Source organism: Bufo gargarizans, chromosome 6 (genome assembly GCF_014858855.1).
Source record: "Bufo gargarizans isolate SCDJY-AF-19 chromosome 6, ASM1485885v1, whole genome shotgun sequence".
NCBI classification, from domain to species: domain Eukaryota; kingdom Metazoa; phylum Chordata; class Amphibia; order Anura; family Bufonidae; genus Bufo; species Bufo gargarizans.
In genome coordinates, this window is record NC_058085.1 from 94829401 (window position 1) to 94854940 (window position 25540).

Consider the following 25540-nt stretch of genomic DNA (forward strand, 5'->3'; position numbering starts at 1 on the left):
GTTGCAGAACAGAAAACCGCAGTGTAAGTGCGGTATGTGTTCTTTCTGTTCCCAAAATTCGCTGAGAAAAATACTGTCTTTAGGGGCGGTAACGCACATCAAAGACTTCATCACCTGTCGTACATCCTATGTAGTTTACATCGTAACTTGTGCTTGCAGTAGGTTTTACATTGGTAAAACCATAAGACCATTATTCAAAAGAGTACGGGAGCATTTAAGTTCTATTAGGACAGGCCGGGGTTCACCCCGCCTGATTGATCATGTCCGTGCGGCCCATGATAGTGATCCATCTAACCTCTCCTTTGCTGGCATTGAGGCCGTGGGACCTATCCCTAGTGGTGGAGATCGCCACCACCTCCTGCTGCAGCGGGAGGCTTGATGGATCATCAGAACTGGCACTATGGGATTGCACGGGTTAAATGATAAAAATGATATGGCTGTATTCCTTTAAGGTCTTTGCTTTCCCATTACCCTGTTTTGCCTCTTGGAAATTGTTGCCTCCAGTTTGATATTGTTTTGCTCTGTTGTACTTGTTTTGCTTTGTATTGCCACAATGTGTCCTTCTCTTGTATCTATACATAGTTGCGCACCTGTGGAGCGTCTACTGGTCACCATGGTGGTGATCAGAGGCTCGTCCTTAAATACACGGCGGTGCGCCTGTGCGTCATAGCGGTCCGAGGAAGCACGAGTCACGCGCAAAACGTCCGTCACCGGTGATCCACACCATAGGGCCATTCCGCTCCCCAGCCTGCATAGTTTTGATATTTCATCAGATCCCGGTGAGTGCCGCGTTCCTTTTATCTATCTACCACTCACTGAGCGTCTATTTGCATCCACGCTGAGCACCACATCTCCAGGGTCTGTTTGCTGAGCCGCAGGTCCGTGACTTCCGATGGAGTAAGGGGGACAGGTGATTCATCGTCTTGCAGTGCCGCTGATTCCTTTACTTCCCTCTCCTTACCGTCTATGAAGATAGAGGATCCTTATTATTTTTTAACCCTCAATTGACATTATACTTAGAATTCTGTATTAAAGAATGCTATTATTTTCCATTCTAACCATTTTATAATGGAAAATAATAATATCTATAGAACACCAAACCCAAACCTAAACTTCAGTGAAGAAGTCCATATTTGGGTCTGGGTACCACATTCAGTATTTTCTCAAGCGCGTGCAAAACGCAATGCACTCGCGCAGAAAAAAAATGAACAACGGAACACAATTGCAGTCAAAACTAACTGAAATTGCTTTCCTACTCGCACGATTTTCTCTGAGTGCACTTGCATCGCATCTGGCCCTCACCCGCGACGCCCGTGTGAAAGAGGCCTAATAGAGCAGAGAGTTCCATAGTCTCACTGCTCTTACCGTAAAGAATCCTTTTCTATGTTTGTGTACAAATCTTCTTTCCTCCAGACGCAGAGGATGTCCCCTCGTCACAGTCACAGTCCTGGGGATAAATAGATGATGGGATAGATCTCTGTACTGACCCCTGATATATTTATACATATTAATTAGATCTCCCCTCAGTCGTCTTTTTTCTAAAGTGAATAACCCTAATTTTGATAATCTTTCAGGGTACTGTAGTTGCCCCATTCCAGTTATTACTTTAGTTGCCCTCCTCTGGACCCTTTCCAGATCTGCTATGTCTGCCTTGTTTACAGGAGCCCAGAACTGAACACAGTACTCCATGTGTGGTCTGATTAGAGATTTGTAAAGTGGTAGGACTATGTTCTTATCACGGGCATCTATGCCCCTTTTGATGCAACCCATTATCTTATTGGCCTTGGCAGCAGCTGCCTGACACTGGTTTTTGCAGCTTAGTTTGCTGTTTATTAAAATTCATGTGCATAACCTTACATTTGTCAGTGTTAAACCTCATCTGCCACTTATCTGCCCAAGCCTCCAATCTATCCAGATCCCTCTGTAATAATATACTGTCCTCTTCAGTGTTAATTACTTTACACAATTTAGTGTCATCTGCAAAAATGTGATACTTCACTATGCAAGCCTTCTACAAGATCATTAATAAATACACTCACTTAAAGAATTATTAGGAACACCTGTTCTATTTCTCATTAATGCGATTATCTAGTCAACCAATCACATGGCAGTTGCTTCAATGCATGTAGGGTTGTGGTCCTGGTCAAGACAATCTCCTGAACTCCAAACTGAATGTCAGAATGGGAAAGAAAGGTGATTTAAGCAATTTTGAGCGTGGCATGGTTGTTGGTGCCAGACGGGCCGGTCTGAGTATTTCACAATCTGCTCAGTTACTGGGATTTTCACTCACAACCATTTCTAGGGTTTAAAAAGTATGGTGTGAAAGCAGGGGCGTAACTATAGGGGAAGCAGGGGAAGCGGCTGCTTTGGGGCCCTGACCCAGAAGGGCCCCATCCAGGAGGAGGACTAAAATATTTTGTCAGGGCCCCCTCAACAGTATTACACAATGAAATAATATACAGTGACAGTATAGACAGTGTACAAAATAGATGGAACAGCTGCCGGGCCTGGTCGGAGAGAGCGATCTTTACTAGCCACAGGAATGGGGGCGGCATGAAAGGAAGGGGTTGTGAAAAAAATGACTGGGGGAGTGGGGCCCCATTCAAAAATATGCTGTGGGGCCCAGTAATTTCTAGTTACGGGACTGTGTGAAAGGGAAAAACATCCAGTATGCAGCAGTCCTGTGGGCGAAAATGCCTTGTTGATGCTAGAGGTCAGAGGAGAATGGGCCGACTGATTCAAGCTGATAGAAGAGCAACGTTGACTGAAATAACCACTTGTTACAACCAAGGTATGCAGCAAAGCATTTGTGAAGCCACAACATGCACAACATTGAGGCGGATGGGCTACAACAGCAGAAGACCCCACCGGATACCACTCATCTCCACTACAAATTGGAAAAAGAGGCTACAATTTGCACAAGCTCACCAAAATTGGACTGTTGAAGACTGGAAAAATGTTGCCTGGTCTGATGAGTCTCGATCTCTGTTGAGACATTCAAATGGTAGAGTCTGAATTTGGCGTAAACAGAATGAGAACATGTATCCATCATGCCTTGTTACCACTGTGCAGGCTGGTGGTGGTGTAATGGTGTGGGGGATGTTTTCTGGGCACACTTCAGGCCCCTTAGTGCCAATTGGCCATCATTTAAATGCCATGGGCTACCTGAGCATTGTTTCTGATCATGTCCATCCCTTCATGACCACCATGTACCCATCCTCTGATGGCTAATTCCAGCAGGATAATGCACCATGTCACAAAGCTCGAATCATTTCAAATTGGTTTCTTGAACATGACAATGAGTTCACTGTACTAAAATGGCCCCCACAGTCACCAGATCTCAACCCAATAGAGCATATTTGGGATGTGGTGGAACGGGAGCTTCGTGCCCTGGATGTGCATCCCTCAAATCTCCATCAACTGCAAGATGCTATCCTATCAATATGGGCCAACATTTCTAAAGAATGCTATCAGCACCTTGTTGAATCAATGCCACATAGAATTAAGGCAGTTCTGAAGGCAAAAGGGGGTCCAACACCGTATTAGTATGGTGTTCCTAATAATTCTTTAGGTGAGTGTATATTGAAGAGAATAGGGCCCAATACTGACCCCTGAGGTACCCCACTAGTGACAGTGACCCAATCTGAGTGTGTACCGTTAATAACCACCCTCTGTTTTCTATCACTGAGCCAGTTACTTACCCACATACAGACGTTTTCTCCCAGTCCGAGCATTCTCATTTTATATACTAACATTTTATGTGGTACAGTGTCAAATGCTTTAGAGAAGTCCAGATATACATCAATATAAGTAGAGGGGTGAGGCGGCACTGCAAGCGTCTCCAGCCAGCTCAGAAGTGGGAACTGCGCAACACAGTCAAAAAAGTCCAGATAAACGACATCCATTGATTCGCCGCTGTCAAGTCTAGAACTTACCTCCTCATAGAAACTGATTAAATTAGTTTGGCAGTTGAGAGTTGGGTGTTGTACTGGCCTGCCTGCAGTCCATACTTTTCACCAACAGAGAACGTTTGGTGCATCATAAAAAGTCTGCCAAAGAAGACCCAAGAGTGCTGAGCAGTTAGTATCCTACATCACAAAAGGATGGGAAAACATTCCTCTCCTAAAACTCCAGCAATTGTTCTCACTTTCTAAATGTTTACAGGTTGTTGCAAAGAGGGGACACTACACAATGTTAGACATGGTCTTATCTCCATTTTTTTGAGACACGTTGCTGCCATCAAGTGAGTTATTCATTCATGAAATGGTAAATGTCCTACAGTACTTTCAACATCTGATATTTGTTCAAGATTTGCAAATCATTGTATTCTGTTTTTATTTACATTTTACATAGTGCCCCAACTTTTTGGGAATTGGGGTTGTGAATCTCATTTAAGGCAATTTTATTTTAAATTAAATAACTCTTTGATCATCTTTCCACCCATTCCATTTATTACTTTAGTTGCCTGCCTCTAATCTGATCTACCTCTTCTATGTCTTTTTTTTTTTTTTGCACAGGTGCCCAAAACTGTACAAAATACTCCATGAGCTGTCAAACAAGTCATTTGGAAAGTAGTAGAACTATGTTCTCACCATGAACATCTATGCCTCTTTTCATACCCCCATGATCCTATTAGCCCTGGCAGCAGCTGCCTGACACTGGTTGATAAAGACTACTGTCAACTAAAGTTCCTGTCATTTTCCAGGTCACTTTTAAACATTGTTTTCTCATCTACTATGTATTAGTGACATGCATGTCCTCTTCCCCTGCAAAAACAGATATACAGAACAAGATTTACTGGGTAAATCCTCTTTAGATGTAATTAAATGTCATCTAGTAGCAGAAACATAGTGATAGGGAATGCATAAGCAATCAAACCTGTTCCCTAGTGTCTGAGTGTACCCAAAAGGCCCTCCTGATAGCAGTATTATAAATAGCACATGGTAGCTGGGGAGTCACATAACATTTTGCATTGGAGCTTCAAAGGTTACCACCATGTGAACTTCTAGATATACTAGTTCTATAGAGAGGGATAACTTACCCCCAATGCAAGCTTCTGAACCCCAATGCAAAATCTGTAATAGATCCCCACCTGCTCTATGTCATGATAATACTACTGTTTTCTTGTATAGCAGAGGAATCGGGGGCCAGGTGCAACTGCTACCTCTGCACCCCCATAGCTACATTTCTGTATATTTAAACTAAAAATAGGTTGACGTCCATCATTTCTAAGGACAAACCATTATACCTGCTACCACTGATACCGCATGATATTGTGCAGTATTAAAAATTGAGTGTCCCAGAAAGCAGTGAATGAGATGACAGGACATTGTAATATTAAATAAACAATCCCACTAGTTCTCATGTGCACCATAACTATATCAATATGATTTATGATTCTTCTGCTTAAAACTGATAGGACATGTCACCAAAAGTGGCTGCAAACCTGTGATAAATTGAAATGGTAAATGTGTGTTATAATCACACAGCAGACATGGCAACAGAAAATTTACATTTATAGATAAATAAGTTGTAAATTAAAATGAAGTGGCCTGGAAAGACATTTGATATGTCTTGAGTGGAATACAAAATGAGTCTGATACTTTTGTACTTTAGATTTAAAGCAATAAGCAAAACTGGGCTGTCATTAATCCCTAATCTTTTACATGCTATGGAAGAGATAGATAGAATATAGATAGATACAGGCTCGGACTGGCCCACAGGGGTACAGGGGAATCCCCCGGTGGGCCCCTGGACAAAGTGGGCCCCTAGTCTCCCACCCCCTGCACAAGTGGCACATAACACATTAGACTTACTGCACTACATACATATATTCAATGTACGGCACCTCCACCAGCCTATGTTCATATAAAAAACTAGTTAGATTATTTATTATATTTGAATGTATCCATATGGTGGGCCCCCAAAATACATTTTACTGGTGGGCCCTAGGTACCCCAGTCCGACACTGGATAGATAGATAGATAGATAGATAGATAGATAGATAGATAGATAAATAGATATGTATAAAAAATAGATGGGCAGCACACAAATCCCAGGCGGTGCAATTTCTTGAAACGGACCACGGACTTTGATCCAGCTGAGTATATGCAAAAAGAAATCCAAGGCAGCACACAGATATCCGTGAAAAAAGGGTTATTTTATTCACCCATGTGTAGACAGCAACGTTTCAGCTCACTCAATGGAGCCTTTGTCAAGCCATTATACAAGGTGCAAACTCAGGTGCTTAATAAGCATACATAATTAACAAAGTGATTAAATAATTATATCTCAAATAATATAAAAAATATTAGTAAAACCAGTGAATCTAAATTGGACATGATTGTATTATAAAAAGCAGAACCAAATATCAATAAAGTGCTGTGTGCCACAAATATTAGCCATCAATACATACAGTTGTAGTGCATAACAACATCAATTGATACTCTCTTACAGGTGTACATGATTGTGATAAGTAAAAAAAATAATTCATTCAATATAGATTTCTCACATGTCGCTGGAGACTGCAGGACTCGGTCGGCATCCGGAACTCAACATTGCGTAGGCGCGGGGAATGTTACATCCCGCGAGGCTACCCATAGCATACAACAGCCGACATCCCATAGTCAAGATTGCGACTCGGCACCACACATAGACTGGGCATGCTCATACCCAAAGCAAGGCGTGCACAGCCAGACAGACATGGAGATCATGTGACTAGTCACCTGACACCCATACATGGCAACGGACCTTTTACATTGATTATTTCCTGGTTACTCATCCATACAAAGCGGGGTACAGCGGTGTCAAACGGGCTTTTGGCAAAACACCCTGGAGCACCTAATCCCCATATTTAATAATTGCAGTTAACGATCTACAGGTCCGCACAACATAAACTTTCACACCTGCTCTCCATTTGTGTGAAGCCTACACCCGGGGGTTGCCCGGATGGTGGCGATACACATGCCAGGGGCCGGTGGGCACAGACATCACCGTGAAGTGACCCCGTGCCCCGGTCCCCCTTCTAGGAGAGTCAAACACGCACCCACAGACTGTGTCAATACTTGGTGACCATATTACACACAAACCATGTCCGCATTGCTGGCCATCCGTGTTCTGTCAGAGGACCCCACAGTCAAGAGCATGCATGGTGCCAAGTCCCACCCCGCCCGTACCATCAGGCAACAAACATATATATTTTTGTAAAAATCATTCATTCAAAAAACAATATCAATTATAATTAATCGCCAACAGGTCCTGCCATCTTCAAGTTTCCAAGGAGAAAATCCATTATAAGGTATATTTTCATGTTTATCTAGAAAATATAAAAAAAAATTATTAGTTATTGGTTTGAATGCAAAAACTTGCACATGTATAAAACCAACCAAGAGAGATGTGTTGCCAGAATTCAACAGAACCCCCTTGACAAACACAGCAGAGGGGTAACATGACAAAGACAGGGCACCCAACATAAATAGACAAGGGAAAAGGGGAAGGGTAAACAAAAAACACAGAGAGATGTCAAACAACCCTAAAATCATCATTGAGCCCTCTTGGTTTGAGAGTTTTTAACTCAAAAATCAAAAAAAGCTCTCTTCTTTTCAAACGTATCGTCCTGTCCCCACCCCTTCTGGGTAGGAGCACTTGTTCCAGTATTCTAAATTTCAAATCACGTTCACAATTGCCTGCTTCTATAAAGTGCTTGGGCACTGGTAAGTCCAACCTCTTTTTTCTTATGGTGTATCTATGTTGGTTTAACCGAGTTTTAACATCCCAGGTTGTTTCTCCAACATACCATAGACCACATGGACATGATAGCAAATAAATTGCATACAGTACAGACCAAAAGTTTGGACACACCTTCTCATTCAAAGATTTTTCTTTATTTTCATGACTATGAAAATTGTAGATTCACACTGAAGGCATAAAAACTATGAATTAACACATGTGGAATTATATACATAACAAAAAAGTGTGAAACAACTGAAAATATGTCATATTCTAGGTTCTTCAAAGTAGCCACCTTTTGCTTTGATTACTGCTTTGTACACTCTTGGCATTCTCTTGATGAGCTTCAAGAGGTAGTCACCTGAAATGGTTTTCACTTCACAGGTGTGCCCTGTCAGGTTTAATAAGTGGGATTTCTTGCCTTATAAATGGGGTTGGGACCATCAGTTGCATTGTGGAGAAGTCAGGTGGATACACAGCTGATAGTCCTATTGAATAGACTGTTAGAATTTGTATTATGGCAAGAAAAAAGCAGCTAAGTAAAGAAAAACGAATGGCCATCATTACTTTAAGAATTGAAGGTCAGTCAGTCCGAAAAATTGGGAAAACTTTGAAAGTGTCCCCAAGTGCAGTCACAAAAACCATCAAGCGCTACAAAGAAACTGGCTTACATGTGGACTGCCCCAGGAAAGGAAGACCAAAGAGTCACCTCTGCTGCGGAGGATAAGTTCATCCGAGTCACCAGCCTCAGAAATCGCAGGTCAACAGCAGCTCAGATTAGAGACCAGGTCAATGCCATACAGAGTTCTAGCAGCAGACACATCTCTAGAACAACTGTTAAGAGGAGACTGTGTGAATCAGGCCTTCATGGTGAAATATCTGCTAGGAAACCACTGCTAAGGACAGGCAACAAGCAGAAGAGACTTGTTGGGCTAAAGAACACAAGGAATGGACATTAGACCAGTGTAAATCTGTGCTTTGATCTGATGAGTCCAAATTGGAGATCTTTGGTTCCAACCACCGTGTCTTTGTGCGACGCAGAAAAGGTGAACGGATGGACTCTACATGCCTGGTTCCCACCGTGAAGCATGGAGGAGGAGGTGTGATGGTGTGCGGGTGCTTTGCTGGTGACACTGTTGGGGATTTATTCAAAATTGAAGGCATACTGAACCAGCATGGCTACCACAGCATCTTGCAGCGGTATGCTATTACATCCGGTTTGCGTTTAGTTGGACCATCATTTATTTTTCAACAGGACAATGACCCCAAACACACCTCCAGGCTGTGTAAGGGCTATTTGACCATGAAGGAGAGTGATGGGGTGCTGCACCAGGTGACCTGGCCTCCACAGTCACCGGACCTGAACCCAATCAAGATGGTTTGGGGTGAGCTGGACTACAGAGTGAAGGCAAAAGGGCCAACAAGTGCTAAGCATCTCTGGGAACTCCTTCAAGACTGTTGGAAGACCATTTCAGGTGACTACCTCTTGAAGCTCATCAAGAGAATGCCAAGAGTGTGCAAAGCAGTAATCAAAGCAAAAGGTGGCTACTTTGAAGAACCTAGAAAGTAGTGTCCAAACTTTTGGTCTGTACTGTATGTCGAATCACATGTGAGGTATTGTTTAATACGAATAGTCTTACCAGAGGCTGGATCTACAAAGGAGTCGCCCCTGATCATATAGGGGCAATTCACACAATTGCAGCACAGGTAACAGCCCTTGCGTGTGGAGCCGAAATATGTGCTGCAATTAACCCGGGCAGAACCAACATCTGACCAAACTAATTTGTCACCTAAATTGCAACTCCTCCGAAAGGAGCACAAAGGGGGAACTTTGAATTCCTCTATGGCGCCACCACCCCAGCACATGGCTGAAGTGGTGGCACCCATAGACGTAGGACTCCTCTAGATGTGTCATGCTAACATATACATGACACATCTAGAGGAGTCCTATGTCTATGGGTGCCGCCACTTCAGCCATGTGCTGGGGTGGTGGCGCTACATAGACGATATTTTCTTGATATAGGTGGGCGCCACAGGGGACTTCATGGCCTTCCACTCATTCCTGAATGAGATTTACCCAAGTGTCAAGTTTACCTTGAAACACTCTCAGGACAAACTGCAATTTCTCGACACCGAGGTCGCGATCCAGGGACATACATTGTCCACAGACCTCTTTGTGAAGCCCACAGACAAAAACACTCTTGTTAGGTATGAAAGTCATCATCCACGGCCGATGATCAAGTCTCTCCCCCTTAGCCAGATGCTACGAGTGGCCAGGATAGTCGGTGAGGGCCCGGTACTAATGGCAGGGAGGAGACTACCTGCTCCTCCAAAAGGAAGGACGAACAGGAGTCTCCTTCAGACCTAATACAAACAATAGGGAAATGCAACACACAGAACCCAAACAAAATACAAAAGGGAAAGGAAAGACTTAACTTCAAAGGATCAATGGAAGCACCAGGAACTCAACCACAATCAATCCAAAGGTCCAAACAGAAGACGTCATTTGATCCAAACAGACAACATGTCAGATCAAACTACGTGTTGCCAATCTCACCGATCTCCTGCCACCTGTCATGGGAACGTCTGTGACACATTGTGCCACTCTCTGGGCCACTCTGTGGTCTTCTCATGCTGCTGCCACTTCACCACTATGTGGTCTCCTTATGCTGCTACTGCTGCCACCTCCACACTCTGTCATTGTGCCACTCTGTAGCCTCCTCATGCATGCTGCTTCCACATCCACACTATGTCACCTTGCCAGTCTGTGGCCTCCTTATGCTGCTGCTGCCACCTCCACACTCTGTCATTGTGCCATTCTGTGGTCTTCTTGTGCTGCTGCCAAATCACCACTCTGTGGTCTCCTTATGCTGCTGCTACCACAATACTATGTCACTGGGCCACTCTGTGGTCTCCTCATGCTGCTGCCAACTCACAAACCTGTCTCAGGGCCACTCTGTGGTCTCCTCATGCTGCTGCTGCCACCACCCAACACACTGTCATTATGCCAGTCTGTGGCCTCCTCATGCTGCTGCTGCCACCTACACACTATGTCACCTTACCAGTCTGTGGCCTCCTCGTGCTGCTGCTGCCACCTTCACACTATGTCACCTTACCAGTCTGTGGCCTCTTCATGCTGCTGCTGCCAACTCCACACTCTGTCATTGTGCCACTCTGTGGTATCCTCATACTGCTGCAACCTCCACACTATGTCACCTTGTCACTCTGTGGTCTCCGCATGCTGCTGTCAACTCACAACTTTGTCATTGTGCAACTCTGTGGCCTCCTCATGCTGCTGCTGCTGCCACCTCCATACTATGTCACCTTGCCAGTCTGTGGACTCCTCATTCTGCTGCTAACTCAACACAATGCCACTGGGCCACTCTGTGGCCTCCTCATGCTGCTGCTAACTCAACACTATGTCACAGGGCCATTCTGTGGTCTCCTCATGCTGCTGCTACCTCAACACTATGTCATTGGGCCACTCTGTGGACTTCTCAAGCTGTTCTCCCACCCTCCCTACTCCATGACTGGGACACTATTTTGCCTTTTTGGCCTGGTTGACATCATTATTTATTTGAAATTGGCTTATTATTTGGTAGCCAGTAGGAGTGGGTACAAAACACAGAAGACATGCAAATATTCCATTCACGTGTCATCTTTGTTTTGGATCCACTTCAGTTTTTTTTTGCCTTAGCAATACTGATGGATTACTGACCAAATGCTGACCGAGTTAAGGCGGATGGGGGGTTATTGTTCTGATGGATCAGAGAAAGGGCAAAATAATCAGTGACGTCAACACAAACTTTCAGCTGACACCCTCTCCACTCTAACGTTTCAAACGTTTGTCTGGACGCCATTCCACGGACACGTGCACCGCGAATTAAGGTAGTGCCGCCCTGCTTCTTACTAGAACCCTCTCCACTCTGTCAGGGGGCTCTACTTGTATAAGCGTTTAATAGAACAGGTTCAGTAGACATCTATGTGGAATCAGCTGACAACAGTGTAGCAGGAGTGTGCTCTTTCACGCTACAGTAGGATCTTGGGCCTCTGCACGGTTCTTTATACCTGGCGCTAACATCAACCTGTAAGGTTGAGTTCACACTTGAATTATTTGGTCAGTTTTGGCCCCGTAACTGCCCAAATAAGTGAAGTTTGCAGTGATTCTAAGAGAGACTCCTGTCATGTGCGTGTCATACTGACTCACAGTATTGTTTCACTACCACAGCAGACTTTCTATGGTGTGTTACTGCAAGCCACAGTGTTCTACACCACTATTCAGGCTCTCTGCAGCCAGGAAATAGCTGAAGGGGTTTTTAACGCAATTCGTCGCAAAATACTTCTGATCTAATCTAATCTTTCTGGAAAATTTGGCAAACCGGGCTAATTAAATTTTTGGGAAATTCGCTCATCTCAAGTCATATGTCATCGCTGGAACTGGGTGAACAGACATCGGTAGTATTCCTTCTTTTGTTATTCTCTAGCATTGTGTGCTCCTTGTAGAAAAAATCATGGGGCTGGAATCCCCTTTAAATGACAAAATTCTAGCAACTAACACTAAAGGAAGTTAAGTGCTTATTGCATACTACTTAAAATTAGCAATAATTAGAAGGCTTTTCCCACTAAATTCATTAATCACTTTTTATACTCATTAGATCCACCAGTGTTCTGTCCCGGCAATTGGAGATTAATTTCAGTTCATGTCTGTTTCATTTTTAATTCATTCTGTTGCCATTTCTGTATTCCCTTAGTTATTAGTTAGGTAACAGCATCATCTAGCGGTGGTAAAAATGTATTGCACCTTGTTTTCTTGTTAATTAAGATTTCTGCTTTGTTGGAGGTGCTAGGCATTGTGGGTAGTGCAAGGCATTCTGGGAAGAAGAAGCCCAGTCTTTAGTCTACATACAGACTACAGGACATCAGCAGAGCTGTTCCATGCAGTTCTCCTTCTTAAATTCCACCATCTTTGTGCAAGTATATCTGGTGAGTGAGATCTGCCTTTCTTCAGGCACATTATGTTATGCAAAGCTGTTTAGCTAGGTAGAAGTGTTACTCAGGGAGTTATTTCTTTTATCTAGCCATACTATCTATGTATAGGCAGGCATTTTGGACATATGCCCAGTGTTAATGTAATGTTATAATACATGCAGTTCTATGCTTCTGCTGATTCATGTCATGCCTTATATTTATACAAGCCATTTTGTCACCGCCAGTTCTGTGAAAAGGTCTGACAGACGTCCTTCTCTACCTCTTGCATGATGTTCTTTCTTTTGGTTTCACTTTCTCATCTCATTTCCTTCTCCCAGGTGTCACCTATTTAGACATTTGCTTGTAGTTCCCATTTTCTCCTACCTGCCAGGGTGGCGCTAGACAGCAAGAACATTGTTTGTGAGATTTTTTTAGATAGTGGAGCAGCTGTCAATCTCATTGATAATCAATTTGCTATAACGCATGGTTTCCAGTTATGCACTTTGGAAAAGGATATACCTGTTTTTGCTATCGATTCTGCTCCACTTTCTCAAAGATCGTTAAAGGGCATAGTTCACAATATCCGTTTAACTGTGGGTGATGCTCATGTTGAGGATATGTCATGTTTCGTCCTAAGCGGATTACCTACTCCTCTAGTGTTGGGGCTACCCTGGCTCACTAAACATAACCCCACCATTGATTGGCAAGCAAGGCAAATAAATGGTTTGAGTGACTTTTGCAGAGAGAATTGCCTCACAGCGTCTCTTTCACAGGTTTCTACCAAGACTGTACCATCTTTTCTCTCTGAATTTTCGGATGTGTTTTCCGAGAGTGGTGTCCAGGAGTTGCCCCCTCACTGGGAGTATGATTGCCCTATTAATCTCATCCCAGGCGCCAAGCTGCCAAAATCACGTTTATACAATCTCTCCCAACCTGAAAGAGTCACTATGCGTACTTATATCTCTGAGAGCCTGAGAAAGGGACACATCCGACCCTCGAAGTCACCTGTTGCTGCTGGGGGTTTTTTTGTTAAGAAAAAAGATGGTTCTTTAAGACCTTGTCTGGATTTCAGGGAGCTGAACCATGTCACAATTCGTGACCCATATCCGCTTCCTCTGATCCCAGACCTGTTTAACCAGATTGTTGGGGCTAAAGTTTTTTCTAAGTTGGATTTAGGGGGGGCATACAACCTAGTCAGGGTCAGGGAAAGGGGATGAATGGAAGACGGCCTTCAATACCCCTGAGGGTCATTTCGAGAATTTGGTTATGCCCTTTGGTTTGATGAATGCTCCGGCCGTCTTCCAACATTTTGTGAACAGCATTTTTTATCATTTAATTTTATCATTTCAAAACTCATAGGGACCACCTACGTCAGGTCTTGCTCATTCTGCGGGAGAATAAATTGTACGCTAAACTGGAAAAATGTGTGTTTGCGGTTCTGGAGATTTAATTTCTTGGTTTTCTTCTCTCCACTTCTGGTTTTCGCATGGACCCTGAGAAGGTCCGCGCTATGCTTAATTGGGAGCTTCCTGAGAATCAGAAGGCGCCGATGCGGTCTTTAGGGATTGCCAATTATTACAGAAAGTTCATTTTGAATTATTCCTCTGTTGTTAAGCCACTCACTGATATAACTAAAAAGGGGGTAGATTTTTTCTCCTGGTCGGTAGATGCGCTTAAGGCCTTTTCTAGTATCAAAGAGATTTTTGCTTCCGCTCCCATTTTGGTACAACCTGATGTCTCTCTACCTTTTATTGTTGAGGTGGACGCTCCTGAGGAGAGGATGTGGGTCCCAGTGGTGGACATTAAGGCCACTCATCTCATCAAGGCTTTCCATAGGTCTCATCATGAGAAGGTAGGTTCTGAGTGTCCAGAGTCCACCCGTAGAGGGAGGGGTACTGTCACCGCCAGCTCTGTGAGAAGGTCTGACAGACGTCCTTCTCTACCTCTTGCATGATGTTCTTTGTTTTGGTTTCACTTTCTCATCTCATTTCCTTCTCCCAAGTGTCACCTATTTAGACTAATCCTCTTTCCTTTATATTCCCTCCCATACTGCCTCACTTTGCGGTTTATACTACTTCCTGGATTGAAGTGTTCACTGCTGGAGGCTTCTGCTGCTGCTGCTTGTTCAGTCCTTTCATATATTTTGTTTCCTTGCTAGCTTGATTCTAGGTGACCCTGACTCCCTCTGTATGAAGTCCAGGGAGCCGGTGGTTGTGTCCCCTCACTATTATAGGGTTTTCAGGTGTCACACAGTCTTAGGTACGTGGGCATACAATCATCTACCTTTGAGACCCTTGTATGTGCTTAGCAGTCAGGGTGAGCTCTTAGGGTTTTATAGGGGTCACCTATATGCTCCTTAGTTTGGGATCAAGCCAGTCGGACGTTTATTCATAACTTCCAGCTATCTGCAACATCATCCGTGACACATTTGTATTCTTATAGTTTTACCAATTAACAATCCTGTTGACCAATAAACAAGTTAGACTACAGAGAACAGTCCTCTTATTTGGAAGACAGGAATGGTTTATACTGAATGTCAGACTGCACACTGTGTGAACATGTATGAAGACAGAACAACCAGTCACCCACCAGTCACCCATTGATCATCTATTCTAAGGATCTTTTGCAGTGCCTATAGCACTGGGGAAATCTGAGAGGTCGATGAGGGTACTAGGTACAGACTTTGAGAGTAGTAATGAGCGGCATAGGCAATATTTGTTTCTCGATATTTAGCGAATTTTTTCATAATATTCACAATAAATTCACGAATTCTAGAATTCGTGATATCCAGTCATTATTTTCGCGATTGCGCAAATCGGCACTAATGATGTGCATATTTTTTGCGCAATACATGCAACTTCACATTTTATTAGGTCTGACTAGATATTACTGATTGGTGCACTAAGTATTGTTGTGACATCACAGCACTATGTCTGTAGCATATATGTATGAACAGCAGAGAAACAGTAACTCCTATCACACTACCTAATACCCTGCACTGGAACCTATTAGCTACATTATATCACTATCTAACCTACACTGACTATCTCCCGCTAACTATCTGTATTATATACAAGTACAGACCAAAAGTTTGGACACACCTTCTCATTCAAAGAGTTTTCTTTATTTTCATGACCATGAAAATTGTAGATTCACACTGATGGTCCCAACCCCATTTATAAGGCAAGAAATCCCACTTTTTTAAACCTGACAGGGCACACCTGTGAAGTGAAAACCATTTCAGGTGACTACCTCTTGAAGCTCATAAAGAGAATGCCAAGAGTGTGCAAAGCAGTAATCAAAGCAAAAGGTGGCTACTTTGTAGAACCTAGAATATGACATATTTTCAGTTGTTTCACACTTTTTTGTTATGTATATAATTCCACATGTGTTAATTCATAGTTTTGATGCCTTCAGTGCGAATCTACAATTTTCCTAGTCATGAAAATAAAGAAAACTCTTTGAATGAGAAGGTGTGTCCAAACTTTTGGACTGTACTGTATATGAGCTAACTAACTATCTAATGTAATTGGATAAGGAATAGGATGCAGATGAAAGCACAGAGCACAGCAATGTCACTGCTCTCTCTCTCTCTCAGAACTGCAAAACAAACTGCAGAAAATGGCTGCTGGGGAGTTTCTTATATAGTAAAGGGGTAGGCAACTTTCCTATTGGTTGCTAGGGATGTTGCTAAGCTCTGACAAAGACATTGCAGCCTTCTCATTGGCCCACAAGCAAGAAGGGAGCTTACTGATGGAAAAAAAATCGATAATATTCGCCATTATAAAGATATACCACTATATTCTACATCTTCGCAAATTCTTGAAGTGCCGATATTCACGATAAAATCAACACTATTTGAGAAAAAGGAGTGTATGGAGGCCAGTCGGAATGAGACACAAAGGCACTCAAAGAGGCGTTTTTTACAGCAAAGTTCTCCCCATCCCTGGCACACTTCTACAGGGAATTTTGAGAGGAGAAGTACCTATACACAACAAAAAACCTGTACATTAAGAACATGGTACAGAAGGTACATTGATGATTGAATGATAATACGGCAACATACCATAAATTTGCCTAAATTCATTAATAAAATCAAATTGCTGAAAATACTTAAATCATTATAAACACATTACCATATACCTTTCATTAGTTAAAATGGCTCATTTTGTCTGGGGAGCAATTATTAGGAAAAATAAAATGGCCACCGTCCTATTAGTAGACACAAAACCTGTCCTAAGCACACAGGAGGACAAGTTACTTCAGAACACTGAGCTAAAGAGCTGCCTCATCTTCCTCTCTACTCTGCTTGTCAGCGATTATGATCCTGAATACAGATGATAAGATCTTCATCTAAATCTCTATAGGAATGGAGGAAACGGTTGTAAAGTGTGGATGGACAGGAGAAACTGTGGTAATGTGGTCTGTGCTACTTATCAGCCACATCTCCTCCCACCTTTTTTAGCCTTTTGCAGGTGACATCATATGGAGGAGTTCTACTTGCAATCTGTTTTTTAATATGTGGAAATAAAGTATACTGCTTTTAAGATGTGTGCTGGAGAACCTTTGGGAATATACAGTACAGTATATAATGTTCATATTTTTTTTCCATCGCTTCTATTTTTAACATTGTCTATTTTTATACCATTATTCATTAATCTGTCCCAGTTATTCAAAAAACTTACAAAAACGTTAGTATCATAATGGCTAAGCGATTATGATGACAAATAGCTCCTCCACAATTTTTTCCCAAAATTAGCAGTAATGATCTAATGTAATGCCTGTGGCGGCTTCCATTCAGAAGTGAATGGGTTATACATTGTTTACATGCTCTCTCTTTTTGAAGTTATTTTTTGCACGTGTTTTGGAAAGCAATCAATCTGCAAAATGAAAGGACAGGGATTAGACAGCCGAAATTATAGCAGCTGTTCAGAACATCTACAGCCAATAAAAGAAATTTTTAATTTATCCAAATGCATATGGAAACTCTGAGATCATTTGCTCTTAACCCACATTTGGAAAGAAATCACTCTCAGGTGACAGACCACTAATAGGATCATATTAAGAATTGTGGTTGTTGGTACAGTATATGGATGTACTTCTGCTGGTTCAGTACTCTCATTAAAGTACTGTCCATGATAACAAGATGGTCAATGGTTCATCCATGAAAATGTTTATGAATAATCTGTGTTTGGTACTTGTGTCCGTTTTTTGCTCTCCGTGTGTCATCTGTACTCCATAGACACTGCTATGCTAAAAATTGGTTTCCAGAGCATCTTATAGCAATGATCCATGAAAATCATGGACCAAACACAGATGGTATCCATGTTGTGTCCCTGGTTTTCACAGACCGATAGACTGTAATGTGCATGAGAGATCCTTAAAGGGGTTCTGAAGGAATTAAGAAAATGAGAATATTTAAATATAAGGCTACTTTCACACTGGCATTTTGGCTTTCCGATTGTGAGATCCGTTCAGGGCTCTCACAAGCGGTCCAAAACGGATCAGTTTTGCCCTAATGCATTTTGAAAGGAAAAGGATCCGCTCAGAATTCCTCAGTTTGGCTCCGTTCCATCTCCATTCCGCTTTGGCGGCGGACACCAAAACACTGCTGGCAGCGTTTTGGTGTCCGTCTGACAAAACTTTGCCAAACGGATCCGTTCTGACACACAATGTAATCAATGGGGACGGATCCATTTTCTATGACACAATCTGGCACAATAGAAAACTGATCCATCATCTATTGACTTTCAATGGTGTTTAAGATGGATCTGTCTTGGCTATGTTAAAGATAATACAAATGGATCCATTCTGAACGGATGCAGACGGTTGTATTATCTGAACGGATCCGTCTGTGCAGATCCATGACGGATCTGCACCAAAAGCGAGTGTGAAAGTAGCCTTACTTTATTATAAATATATAGTCCGAAATACCTTTCATTAGTTATAATGGCTCATTTTGTCTGGGGAGCAATCATTGAAAAATAATATGGCCGCCATACTATTAGTAAACACAAAATCTGTCCTTATCACACAGCAGGACAAGTTACTTCACAACACTGAGTTAAACAGCTGTCTCATCCTGCTCTCTGCTTGTCAGGGATTATGATCCTGAATACAGTTGATAAGATTTTCAGCTTAATCTCTGTGGGGATAGAGCTCATGAGGAGACATGAAGTATTGAGAGGACAGACAGGACAGACTGTGGTAATGGAGATTGCATACAGGTGCTGCTGCTCATTACCATATCCCTCCTCTGTGTATTTCATGTCTCTTCATGAACTCTATTACTACAGAGATTAAGCTGAAGATCTTATCATCTGTATTCAGGATCATCCCTGACAAGTATGAAAGGAGGATGAGATAGCTCTGTAGCTCAGTGTTCTTAAGTAACTTGTCCTTCTATGTGATTAGGGCAGGTTTTGTGTGGACCAATTGGATGGCGGCCATTTTATTTCCCCTGATGATTGCTCTCTAGACAAAACAAGCCTTTATAACTAATGAAAGGTATTTGGGAATGTTGTCAATTAGAAACTGAGTGTTTGATATACAGTCAAAGAGATAATCTCAGTACCTGTCCTGAAGAAAGACGATCGCTGTTTTTTGTCTGTAGGCCTCCAGTACAATGCGTTCTTTCTTCAGTGCTTCAGGCTCTTCCATGCTTCTGGCTCAACCTCCTATAGCGAGCGTCGTTCCGGCCGGCAGCTAACGCCTGCACGAGGGAACCTGCAGATACAGTGTAGAGGAAACTGGTACAGGTGACATTACCACTGTACTTTACGAATGCCTCCAGGGAAAAAAAAACCTCCAATGCGTGGAAGGGCCTTGCCGGGCTTCTTTGTCGTCCCTGTCTTGCAGGCACTCTCCTCATTTGGCAGATCGTGTTAGAAATCCCCTTGAATGCAACTCAGTATGAGCTTCAGAAATCAGGTAGAGGATGGGGAGACACAGCACAGATAAGCCACTACATACAACTTCTGGGTCCTGACTTGCTGTTTCAGTTCTGCAGAGTGCCATGTTGTGAGTCCTCCTTCTCCCCTCTGACCCAACAGTTCCAGGCCGCATAGAAAAAGGAGGACTATGGTGGATGCATTTCATACACTGTAAGTAATGCAGTGCACCCTCAACCCTTTTGACTTGTGGGGGGAAGACCAATCTTCTGGGCCCCATAGCAGCCTCTATAGCAGTAGTTATGCCCATCAATATCCTCGATAGGCCAGTTTCGATAGGCCAGTCAATATCCTCAATCCTGATTGCCTGTCTGGTTTACAGCACAGCACTGTGGACATGGCAGTAAGTCCCACCCAGGCTCATGTGATCCTCTGTCTTTATCTTCCCTGCCCTGCTACCATAACTATTTTACTGAATTTTAAAATTAAAATGATGGGCACCATTTTGTGAGATTCGTCCAAGCAAATCACCAAAACATTAGATTTGTTTAAGCAGAATGGTGACTCAGTGGTTAATATTTTGCAGTGCTGGGGTCCTAGGTTCAAATCTGACCAAGGACAACATCAGCATGGAGTTTGTATGTTCTCCCCATATTTGCATGGGTTTCCATGGTTTCCTCCTACACTCCAAAGATATACTGATAAGGAACTTAGATTGTAAAGCACTGCAGAATGTGTGAACACTATATAAGTGAGCAAAATAAAATAAGGAGAATTTTTGTGAAATTCCTGATGAATCCAATTAATTTATAATTGATTCTCTCATCTCTACTTAGGAGTCATGTGGGTGGTCCTCCTCTGTGATTGGCAACTACATCTTTATTCACATTAATTTACAGAAGTTTGTCCATCTCTGTACGGTCATGGTCAAAACTGCTGATAGACCCCCTTTAACTTTTCTATATAAAGTTAAAAGTTTGGAACATATTATCAATTTGAAAAATTGAACTTCAGAAAAATCTAAAAGAGCTGTGCTAGCCAAATACTTTTGCATACATTAAGAAGACAGGAAAAACAGCATATCACACTAAAGAAAACTTCCAATGTATGGAACATATGCTACCCAATTACAGAAAAGGAATTAGTCATACAAGATGTTTATCTTATAGCCGTGTTTTTCCTCTATCGATTTAGTCATATATTCTTTCCTTGAGCACACATTTTCAATATTGGCAAAGCGTATCTAGAAACAAAGAACAGATTGCAGAATACTGATCTTTCACAAAAGTTTATTTGAGGTATACCGTAATTTCATCTAAAAGTAAAAATTCTATTCTAGACAGAAAATCACATATCACCAGAAAAGTATTCTCTCTAGAAATGAAGAAGTCAAAGGTCACATTAAACAGATTTGTTGGTGGACCACACACAAAGTCAACATGTTTACGTTTGCGTGTAGTTAAAAAGCATAAATTCACTCTAAATATAAAGACCATTAAAAAAAATCTCCTAAGCTCCCAAATACCCATTTTATACCCAAAACATTTAAAGCCACGATGCTTTGCTGTGAGGTCCTATATTAAAATTTAAGGCTGGCTGCACGCCTTTTGTGTACTGGCTGCGGGTGATTCCATGCAGGCTCGTTGCTTTTGGCTGCGAGCTTGCTGCGGTATCTGGTGTGAACCTGCCCATGTAACATGTGTACCCCTTTGACTGTGTCTGTAGTTCTGTTCTGTGTTCCTGGTTGCCATGGGCAATGCCCATTTCTGAATCCCGTGTATGCCGGTTGCCATGGGCAACACCCGGTTCTGTTCTTATGTGTCCTGTTCTGAGCTCTGGGGCTGATGGGGTTAACTACCCTGTCTGCTGTGCCTGGGTGTGGTTTTGCTCCCTGTGTCCTGTTCCTGGGGTCAGTTCTGGTTTAGTTGTTCTGTCTGTCAGTTTATCCTGTTCCGTTCTTGGGGTTGCTCCTTGCTGCTGATCCAAGTGGTCTTTCCATCTGTCCCTTTTATATGGTTCCACCTAAGTTTACATTGTTTTATTCTGTTCCTTGTTTTGCCATGTCCTGTTCTGTCTGTACCTGCCCTGTATTATGTTATTTGTTCCTGTTCTGTTCCTTGCTAGCCTAGAAGTGCTTATGCGTCCGTTGTCATCTCTGTATTCTGTAGAGCCTAGCAGAGCTTATCTGTGTCTGTTTCATGTCCTGGTATTGTCTGTATGGCAGTCCTTACTGCTTCTGTTATTCTGTTCATGTCTGCTTCTGTTCTTGTTTTAGGTCTGCCTCCAGAAGGGGGTCCCTGGCATCCCTGGAGGGGGAACCGCCATCCGTGTGCAGCTCTGCCTGGGGATGCTTAGCTTCTATCGCTTGCGGCGCAGGTAACTGCTTCTGCCTTTGTTATGCCTTGCCTGTCTGTAGTACCTGCACCTGCATCTGTATCTGTATCTCTGTCTGTCTCTGCTGGTACCTTTGTTGGTATCTTCTGGTCTGCTGGACCAGCTGCCACTGACTCAGTTTACACTCTGGCGTCGCCCCTGGCTACTACCGTGGCTCAAGTCTATCTTCCCCACCAGAAGCGCTAATGAAGACCTGGTGTTGCTTAGTTACGCCCCTCCAGAGTATTGCCAGTCAGTGGCACAGTGGGTACACACTGGCTGGTTTGTTATTGGTTGCAATTGGACAGCTGTTCTAGGTATCACCCAATGATAGTAAAAACAATTTGCCACTGCTTTATAGTGCCAAATGCATTGAAGAAGCCAATTTCAGACAATAAGGTAAGAAATGCTAGACATATCTATGACAGACCCACTTGTGACGCTCTGAGAGTCATCTTTGTAGGAAGTATTCTGAGGTGAATCAGTAGGGCAAGGGGTGGTCATGTATCTATTCTGCTTTCTAATGTAGGAGACTATCAGTCTTCACAAGTCTTGGTCTGCCCAACAAAGCATTAGCCATTGAAAGTAAGTGAGTTATAGTAAGTGAAGTTCTTGAGACCAGTGTGTGGGATCAGGTTTTTGACTAAACCAAGCATTATACGAAATTATCTATGATCTTCCACTATATGCTTTTATTTCAGTCCTAAGATAAAACACAGAACAAATGCCTGTGATGCACTAAGGTAATCCACATTCTTCATTTAACTGGAATAATGTACATAAGTGGTTGACTTCCAATCCATCATAGAGCAGAGCTTTTAAACATGACTATGCTAGATTGAGATACTAATGGCCATTGAGTATATACCTTCCTTCTCTGGTATCCTTAATGTACAGTGCCTAAAGCAGCACAGTAATAAGTATGTACATGAAGGAGTGGTATGAGCAATGTAAAATAAATGCTTCTCATGGACTCATCTTTTTGCCTCTATCTTCTAATTCCTAAGCAGCTATCTCAAAATAAATATCAGTAAAGTTCTTTCTGCTGCTATTGAAATCATAAAAACCCTTGAGTTGACATGTGGTTCATTCTCCCCAACGTAAAGCACCAAAAAAACAAGAGGATTTGTAGGGATAAGCAGTCATTAGACCCAAGTTCATGATGAGTTTCTGAATGCCGAATGGCTCAGATTGCACTAATTACCATCAATAAATGGATAAATATGTGGAACTTGTGTTCATATACTGACATTTACATATGCATTAAAGTATGACATTAAGACATGCTGGAAACATGTATGAGGAACAGGCAATACCCATGGCTTACTGAGCTGCAGCCTCAATGTATTTTACACTATGGTGCCTCCACGCAAGATCGTTTTACAGAAATATTATTCTTCAGAAACAAAGCCACTATTTGGCAGTTCAAGCTGTTATTCTACTTTGTAAGTGCAAACTTTTGATAAAATAGGACCACGGTTCTACATTTTACCTTTGAAAAATTTCCACATGGGAAATGTACCGACCCCTGCTTGTTCCAGATATGGGGCAGATGTAGCCAACATGTACCATTGTTTTGTGAGCCTGCCTAGTGCCTCAATAATTCTGGAATAGGATACTAGTTTTTACCCAAATGCACTCGCTTAAAACATAGCACTGGGGGCCCATTTTTCTTGATCATCTTTGAGATGTTTCTACACCTTGATTGAAGTCCACCAGTGACAAATTCAGTTGATTGAACATGATTTGGAAAGACACTCCACTGTCTATATAAGGTCTCACAGGTTACAATGAATATTAGAACAAAAACCAAGCTATAAGGAGGCAAGAACTGTCTGTAGAGCTCAGTGACAGGATTGTGTGGAGACACAGATCGGAGACGTGTACAAAAAACTCCCTGCTGTACTGAACATTCTTAAATGGAAGAAGGAACAACCAGGACTCTTTCTCCTACTCTGATCTGCTTGCCACAAACTAAGTAATCGGGGGCAAAGGGCTTTGGTAACAGGTGACCAAAAACCTAATGGTCATTCAGGCTGAGATCCAAAGATGCTGTGTGCAGATGGGAGAAACTTTCAAAAGATCAACCATCACTGCAGCACTACATCAATCGGGGTTTTATGGAAGAGAGGTCAGAAAGAAGCCTCTCCTCAGTAAAAGACACATGAAAGTCTGAAAATAGTACCTAAAAGACTGTGACAAGATTCTCTCATCTGATGAAACCAAGATGGAACTTTTTGGCCTCAATTCTAAGTGTCATGTTTGGAGGAAACTAAGCACTGCCCAATACCATCCCTACAGTGAAGCATGGTGGTGGCAGCATCATGCTGTGGGGGTGTTTTTCAGCGGCTGGGACAGGGAGACTGGCGAGAGTTAGGGCTCGTGCACATACAAATTATTTACAAATCATTTCCGCGTCCGTTCGTTTTTTTTTGCGGCCCGTATCAGAACCATTCACTTCAATGAGGCTACAAAAACTAAAATGACTCAGTGTGCATTCCATGTCTGTATATCCACATCTCTGTTCCATCAAAAAATAATACACGTTCTATTATTGTCTGCAAAATCCGTAATGCACATGGCCTGTATCTGTGTTTTGTGGATCCGCAATTTTCGGACCACAAAACAACAATGGTCATGTGCATGAAGCCCTTAAGAGAATGTTGAATGGAGTAAATGACAGAGATATTCTTAGAGGGGTTGTCTCACTTCAGCAAATAGTATTTATTATGTAAGGGAGTTAATACAAGGCACGTCCTGATATATAGTGATTGTCCTTATGGTATCCTTTGTTGGCTGGATCAATTTTTTCACCGATACTAAGATTTTTCACCCATATGGCAAATGGCAAAACGGAAAAAAAGGCAAAATGGACGAAAAAAAGTGATCAGAAAGTTGTACACACACCAAAATGGTATCAATGAAAAGTAAAGAGTGCCCTGCAAAAAATTAGCTTTCAAACAGCTCTGTACACATAACAACAAAAAAGTTATGTAGGTCAGAATACAGTTTTTTTTTTTTTTCAGTATTAAAAAACTATACATATCTGTATCGCCGTAATCATACTGACCTGGAGAATGAAAGTAACAGGTCACTTTTACCACATAGAGAACACTGTGAAAACAATACCAATAAAACTGTTGTGTAGTTGTGTTTTTTTTTCCCCCAATTTCACCCCATTTGGATTTTTTTCCAGCTCCCCACTAAATTATATGCAATATTAAATGGTGGCGTTAGAAAGTGTAACTTGTCCTGCAAAAAAATAAAAATATGTGAACTGTAAATTAACAAACCCGGAAATGCAGGGAGTGAAAAACAAAAAAAAGCGGGATGAAAGGGTTAAAATTCTCTGGAGGGATTTCAAAATGGCTGATGGTCCAACCTGACAAAGTTTTAGAGGGTCTGCAGAGAAGGATGGCAGAAAATCCCCAAATCCAGGTGTGCAAACCTTGTGGCATCAAACCCAAGAAGACTGGAGGCTGTAATCTCTGCCAAAGGTGCTTCAATTAAGTACTGAGCAAATGGTCTAAATACTTAGGTCAATGCAATATTAAAGTTTTTATTTTTAAATAAATTAGCAA